Genomic DNA, 6,581 nt, shown 5'->3' on the forward strand with positions numbered 1-6,581 from the left:
CTTGCCGAAGCAACAGAAGCTGCAGAATGGTTACCCACATATTCTGGAACGTACGGTGAGTGGTACGAAGCAGTATGCATAACTTGCTTCGGCTGGCTCTGCTGTGCTGCAGCTTCTGCTATCTCTTTCTGTTTCTGGATGGTGACATGGCACATCCTGGTAGTATGGCCCTTGTCCTCACCGCAGAATAGGCAATAAATTTTTCTGGGCTGATCCCCAAACCTTCCTCCGAAGCCCCTGGCGCCTCTGCCCCTTGGAGCTGGGGGCCGAGGATAGCTCTGTTGCTGCCCCGAAGCCTGGGAGGAATATTGTGGCCTCTGTTGCTGGCTTCCTCTGTCGTCATTCTGAGTGGAATGAATTGATCTGACGTGCCTAGGATGGACTCTCCCTCCGAAGCCCCTGGTCATTTCGGAGAATCTGTAAGCTTCCTCCCTTCTCTGTCGAAAGTCATTATCAGCTCGGATGTATTCATCCATCTTCTGAAGCAGTTTCTCTAGGGTCTGAGGGGGTTTCCTGGCGAAGTATTGGGCTGTAGGTCCTAACCGAAGCCCCTTAAGCATGGCCTCAATGACAATTTCATTGGGCACCGTTGGCGCCTGTGCCCTCAGTCGTAAGAACCTTCGGACATACGCCTGAAGGTATTCTTCGTGATCCTGGGTGCACTGGAACAAAGCTTGAGTAGTGTCTGGCTTCGTCTGAAACCCTTGGAAACTGGTGATAAGCATGTCCTTCAGCTTTTGCCATGATGTGATTGTTCCTGGCCGAAGAGAGGAGTACCAGGTTTGTGCAACATTTTTGACTGCCATGACGAAGGATTTTGCCATGACTGCAGTATTGCCACTATATAAAGATATGGTTGCTTCATAGCTCATCAGAAATTGCTTCGGATCTGAGTGTCTGTCATACATGGGGAGCTGAGGTGGTTTGTAAGACGGAGGCCAAGGTGTAGCCTGCAGTTCAGCTGACAGAGGAGAAGCATCGTCAAAGGCAAAATTTCCATGATGGAAGTCCTCATACCAGTCATCCTCGTTGACGAAGCTCTCTTGGTGAAGCTCTCTGGGCTGAGGCCTTCGGTTTTGCTCATCCTGAGCAAGATGACGAACTTCTTCAGAGGCTTCGTCTATCTACCTTTGCAGGTCAGCTAGCCGAGCCATCTTTTCCTTCTTTCGTTGCACTTGCTGATGAAGCATCTCCATATTCTTGATTTCTTGGTCCAAGTCATCCTCCTGAGGCGTTGGACTGGTGTCCTTCCTCTTCTGGCTTCGGGCCTCCCGAAGAGAAAGGGTCTCCTGGTTCGGGTCCAGCGGCTGCAGAGCGGCAGCCCCTGTTGCTGAAGCTTTCTTTGGCGGCATGACGAAGGTCGATGCTTGCCGAAAGTGGTCAGAAAGGGTTCACCGGAGGTGGGCGCCAATGTTGGGGACTTGTTCTCAAATGCTATGAGTTAAGAACAAGGCAACACAGAGAATGTTAAACGTTAAAGTCCTTCGTCCTTCGAAGCATTATATCCCTTTAAGAGATAATGATTTCCGAACGAAGGTTGTGAAGGACGTACCTTCATCAAAGCAACATATAAACGAGGAAAGAAACATATGGGATATAAAAGACAATATTAACAGTCATTTATTATCATCATTTCTATTTTATTATTAAGGAAAAAATAAAAATAATAACAAGTTACAAAAGTACCTTCAACTTGAAAGAAGGTAAAAGTACAAGTGTGACGCAAAAGCAGATGCCCAGTCCGCGTGAACAGTACGGGAGTACTGTTCATCTATTTATAGGCATGAGACGCAACCCATGTAAAATTACATCCAGGCCCTTTGCATTTGCTAATAACTCTATAGTAATTCATCGGGGTCTAGATAGCCTTTTCCCCTTTAAGTCGGTTTCCTTTTTTTCTGTCATCATGCCGAAGCTCCCTTGCGCACAGCTTCGGCTCTGTTCCATCCTTCGTTTCCCTTGTGCTTCTTCACACTGTGATTTTGACTCAAGTCCGAAGGGTCCAAGTCCGAAGGTACCTGCTCATGTATTATACTTCAGAAACATTGTTAAATCACGTTTTTGAGGACCTTCGGAAGCCGAAGGCCCCCAACAACCACGTCATCAACATAAGCTTCTACCCGCTTGCCCCAGTGATCGGCTAAGCATGTTTGAATAGCTCTCTGATAAATTGCTCCTGCGTTCTTGAGGCCGAACAACATGGAGGTATAGCAAAAAGCTCCAAACGGGGTAATGAATGCAGTCTTTTCCTCATCTTCTTTTGCTAAGCTGATCTGATGGTATCCAGAATAGTAGTCCAGGAAGGACAACATAGAACATCCAGCGGTCGAATCAACCACCTGATCTATTCTAGGGAGTCCGAAGGGATCCTTCGGACAGTGTTTGTTGAGATCTGTATAGTCGACGCACATGCGCCAATCCACTTTATTCTTTTTGAGTACAAGAACAAGATTTGCTAGCAACTCAGGGTGAAGTATTCTAATGAACCCTGCTGTGACTAAGCGAGCTAACTCAGCGCGAATAGCCTCTCTTTTGTCAGACGTGAAACGACGTAGTTTTTGTCGGATCAGCCTTGCTTGGGGATAGACCTTCAGTTTGTGCTCGGCCAGTTCTCTTGGGACTCCCGGCATATCCGCAGGCTGCCATGCGAATACGTCTCGGTTATCTTGCAGGAACCGGACAAGCATGCTTTCCTATTTGTCGTCCAGGCTGGAGCTGATGATGGCAGTCTTGCGTTCATCAGCGAACCCAAGGTTGATCCTTTTCGTCTCCTCAGCCGGCCGCATAGAGGTCACAACTTGAACTTCGTTCGTAGGTATCACGAGGTCTCCCTCGGGCTTTGAGTTTGCCTGCGCGGAGGAAGTCGTCGGTGGTTTAGTAGTGAGGGCCGCCTGGATGGCTACTCAGAAACATTCTACGGCGCCTTGGAAGTCAGCACGCACGGTGATGATCCCTTGTGGCCCTGGCATCTTCAATATCATGTACGAATAGTGCGGAATGGCCATGAATTTTGCCAATCCTGGCTTGCCGATGATGGCATTGTACCAGTAGTCGAAGCTTGCCACCTCGAACTTCAGGAACTCAGTTCTGTAGTTTTCCAAAGTTCCAAAGGTAACTAGCATGTAGATGTGTCCGAGCGGGTATTCTCCTTCGGTCGACACAATGCCGAAGAAAGGAGTGTCCGACTCGTGGAGCTCTTTGAGTGCAACTCCCAAGCCTAAGAGTGTCCGGGGGAAGGTGACGTTGATGCTGCTTCCCCCGTCCACTAATACTTTCTTTACCCTGCTCTCTCGGATCACCAGATCGACGAGGAGCGGGTACTTGCCCGGATGATCAAAGTTGAGCCATTGATCCGCCCGGGTAAAGGTGATCGGGCATTCTGACCACCGATAGGGGGCGGGGGCACTGGTGGGTGCCACTAGTATCTGCCGATCGTTGAGCTTTCTGTTGCCTTTTGTTCTCCTGCGACCCGTGTCCTCCAAATATGACGTTGACCTCCCCGTCGACGCGCGGGAATGTCCACCTCCTCCCCCTTTCTGTTGCTGAGGTCACCGAGGCTCGTCGGGCCCTCCTCGCGGTGGGGGAGGTGGTAGAGGTTGGAATGGTTGGCCATTCCCGACGGAATGCTTGATGTCTCTGCAGTTCCGCAAGGTGTGGCGCATATCCTTGTGATACGGGCACTGGGCAACGAGGATGTCGTCCAGTGTTCGCTCGCCTCCGCGGGGTGCACCTCGGGCACGAGAGACGGGTGGTCCAGCGGTGTGGACCTCTTCACGAGGCCTCTTCTCCCAACGCTTGTCGGTTTGCTGGTTCGCGTCACGCCGCGGTGCAGACGGAGCAGGCTTCGCTCCCCCAATGAGGTCCTGAGCCCGTTCGTCGGCGGTGATGTAGAGGTCCGCTTCCCAGAACAGCTGCTCGGAGGTGGTTGGCGCCTTTTGCAGTATGGCTCGGACGAAGGCCGAGTCATTGGATCCCGATAGAAGTCCAATCACTGCTGCCTCAGCGACCTCATGGATGCGATTCCTCATGGTCTGAAACCTCTTGAGGTACGACCGAAGTCATCCCCCCGGCGCCTGATGGATTTGAGGTCCCACGGCTGCACCAGCTTATTGGAGAGGGATTGGAAGTTGGTGATAAAACACCGACTAAAGTCGCTCCAATCGTCGATGTAGTGCCGCGGTAGGTGTCGTAGCCATTGCAATGCATCTTGCCCGAGGACAATGGGTAAGTATGCAGTCATTACATCTTCAGTTGCCCCAGCGGCCCGGGCAGCGGTTGTATAGACGACCAACCAGCCTTCCGGGTCCTGCTTAGGCTCGTATTTGTCGATGTTGGAGACCTTGAAGTTTGGGGGCCATTGGATGGCCCTGAGACGCGGAGTAAGCGCAGATACTCCACGTGTGTCCTCCTGTCGATGATTGTGGTGCCGGTCCCGGGGAGGGGAGTTGCTGATGTGCTGTCTTGACCGTCCCCGGGTTGTGCCACTAGTTGAAGCCGTTGCCGACTCAACTCTAGTGGCGTGACTTCGTGCCGGGACACCATGGTCCCGATCGTACTCCTCTTGGCGCCGTATCTCATTCTCATGTCGTCGTTCGCGCAAAGCGTTGATGGAGCTCCGCGCATCTCGCCGACTGTTGATGGCGTGCCGCAGATCACTCGAGGGATGAGCGAGGGGTAGAAGATGATTAGCCGCCCGAGTGAGCAGCCGTCGATAGCCTTCAGCGTCTGGAGTCCGGGGGAGGCCATCGGCTATCCGAGCCAATACTCCTCTGACCTCACTCAGTGTGTTCATTGCACGGGCGAAGTCAGGGTTCAGGTTTCGCGCGAAAAGAGGGTTCTCTCGGCGTAACCTCGCATCCTGCTCAGCTTGCTCTTGAGCTTGTCGGCGATCACGTCGGCGAGACTTCCTCCTTTCTCTAAAGACTCGCTCGTTAGGAGTTTCTCCTACCTCCGAGATTTCATCTCGGGATACAGGCTGTGCTGGGTCCCATTCCCCAGCTTCGTGATGTCGCTGAATATTCCGGCGTCGGTTCCTCCGTCGGCGAGCTTCTCGCTGAGGAGGTTCTTCCCTAGGCATGGTTAGCTCGTCGTCGGAGATGGGAGATGATTCTACTCTCCCCCCGATGAAGAGGATGTCGGGGTAGAAAGGAGTTGCTGCGGTGACGAACTTCTTTCTGTCCTTCTTTGAGGGCGAAGGTGCCGGAAGAGCAGTTTGACGGGCCTCTATCCCGCTTGCTTCTTTTTTTCCTCGTAATCCGTGTCCACTCTTCTGTTGACGAGGTGGGCAACAGGGTTCTTCGAGTAAATGAATTCCCGGCTCCTGACTTGCAGGAGGTAGTCTTCGCCCGGGGCGCTGGAGGTTGTGCTATATGCTGCCTCGTTCTGGCTTTCTCGGAGATTTTCGGGGAAGGCTTCTTCTTTGGTGGATCCGCTATGCGATGCAGAATTCCTTATTCGTCTGCCACAGACGAGATGGTCCCGAAGCAGAACACTGATCCAGGGCGGAGAGCAATCTTGTACTGGAAAGTGATGGCCATTGAGCTAGCTTGGATCAACAACACACCCCCTACCTGGCGCGTTAGCTGTCGGTGTTTGGGGCCCGACCGCACACCCGGGATTACCCCTCGAGGTGCTTTTGGGTAGGACGGTGTTGCTTATTGTAGCTCAATAGTTCGTGCAAGACACACGAGAGATGATAGACAATTTTCTACAGGTTCAGGCCGCTTGGAGAGGCGTAACACCCTACTTCCTGGTGTGGATCTTTATGTGGTGGGTTACAGGGGAATTCTCTAGTATTGAGAATGCTAGAGAACCAAGTAGATGGCTGATGAATGACCCCCCTTTTTGATGGGGTGCCCTCTAGGCCTTATATATCCGACCGTGGGGCACTACATGCGTGTATGATAACGACGTATTCCTAAGTAATAGTGAACCGACTGAACTTATCTTCCTACAATCTTGCCGACTTATTCTCGTTTGGTTCCGATGTCCAAGGTGGTTGCGCGGGAGAATCGGATCAGAGCTGTGGATAACGCTCAAACCCTACGAGCCGCCTTGACCCACGTCCGCTCATTCCCTGCATCGGCCCATTCTGCCAGCAGTTCTCCCCTGGCCCACAAAGGGATGGCCTTGCGAAACAATAGGCCCAAGGCCTTTCGTGAGGCCTTCTAGCCTTCTAGTGGACCCAGAGGATATCTGTCCCCCACAGATGGGACGCCCTTGGCTAATTAATCAGGAAAGCTCATGTTAATTAATCCTTTCCCGAAAGGGGCAAGTGGGGTGGAGGAGAGTAGGTATAGGGAGGTACTTAGGTCGGAATGTCTGTATAGCTTTTCTGACGAGGGATTCCTATATCACCTTTGGCCCAGAAATCATAGCGTGTTCTCTCATCCAGTGGAATTTTGGAAAGGCCTCGCAGTGGATCCCTAGCCATACACCTTGGGAGTGTCTAAGGGTCTTGCAAACACTGGCTAAAAGGGAAACATGTCTTGTGGGTAAAGATGTGCAACTTCTGCAGAGTGTAAAACTGGTATATCAGCCATGCCCAAGGCCAAGAGCGGTCCGGACCCTCACATGAGTAA

This window comes from Zea mays, chromosome 8 (genome assembly GCF_902167145.1).
Source record: "Zea mays cultivar B73 chromosome 8, Zm-B73-REFERENCE-NAM-5.0, whole genome shotgun sequence".
Taxonomy (NCBI): Eukaryota; Viridiplantae; Streptophyta; class Magnoliopsida; order Poales; family Poaceae; genus Zea; species Zea mays.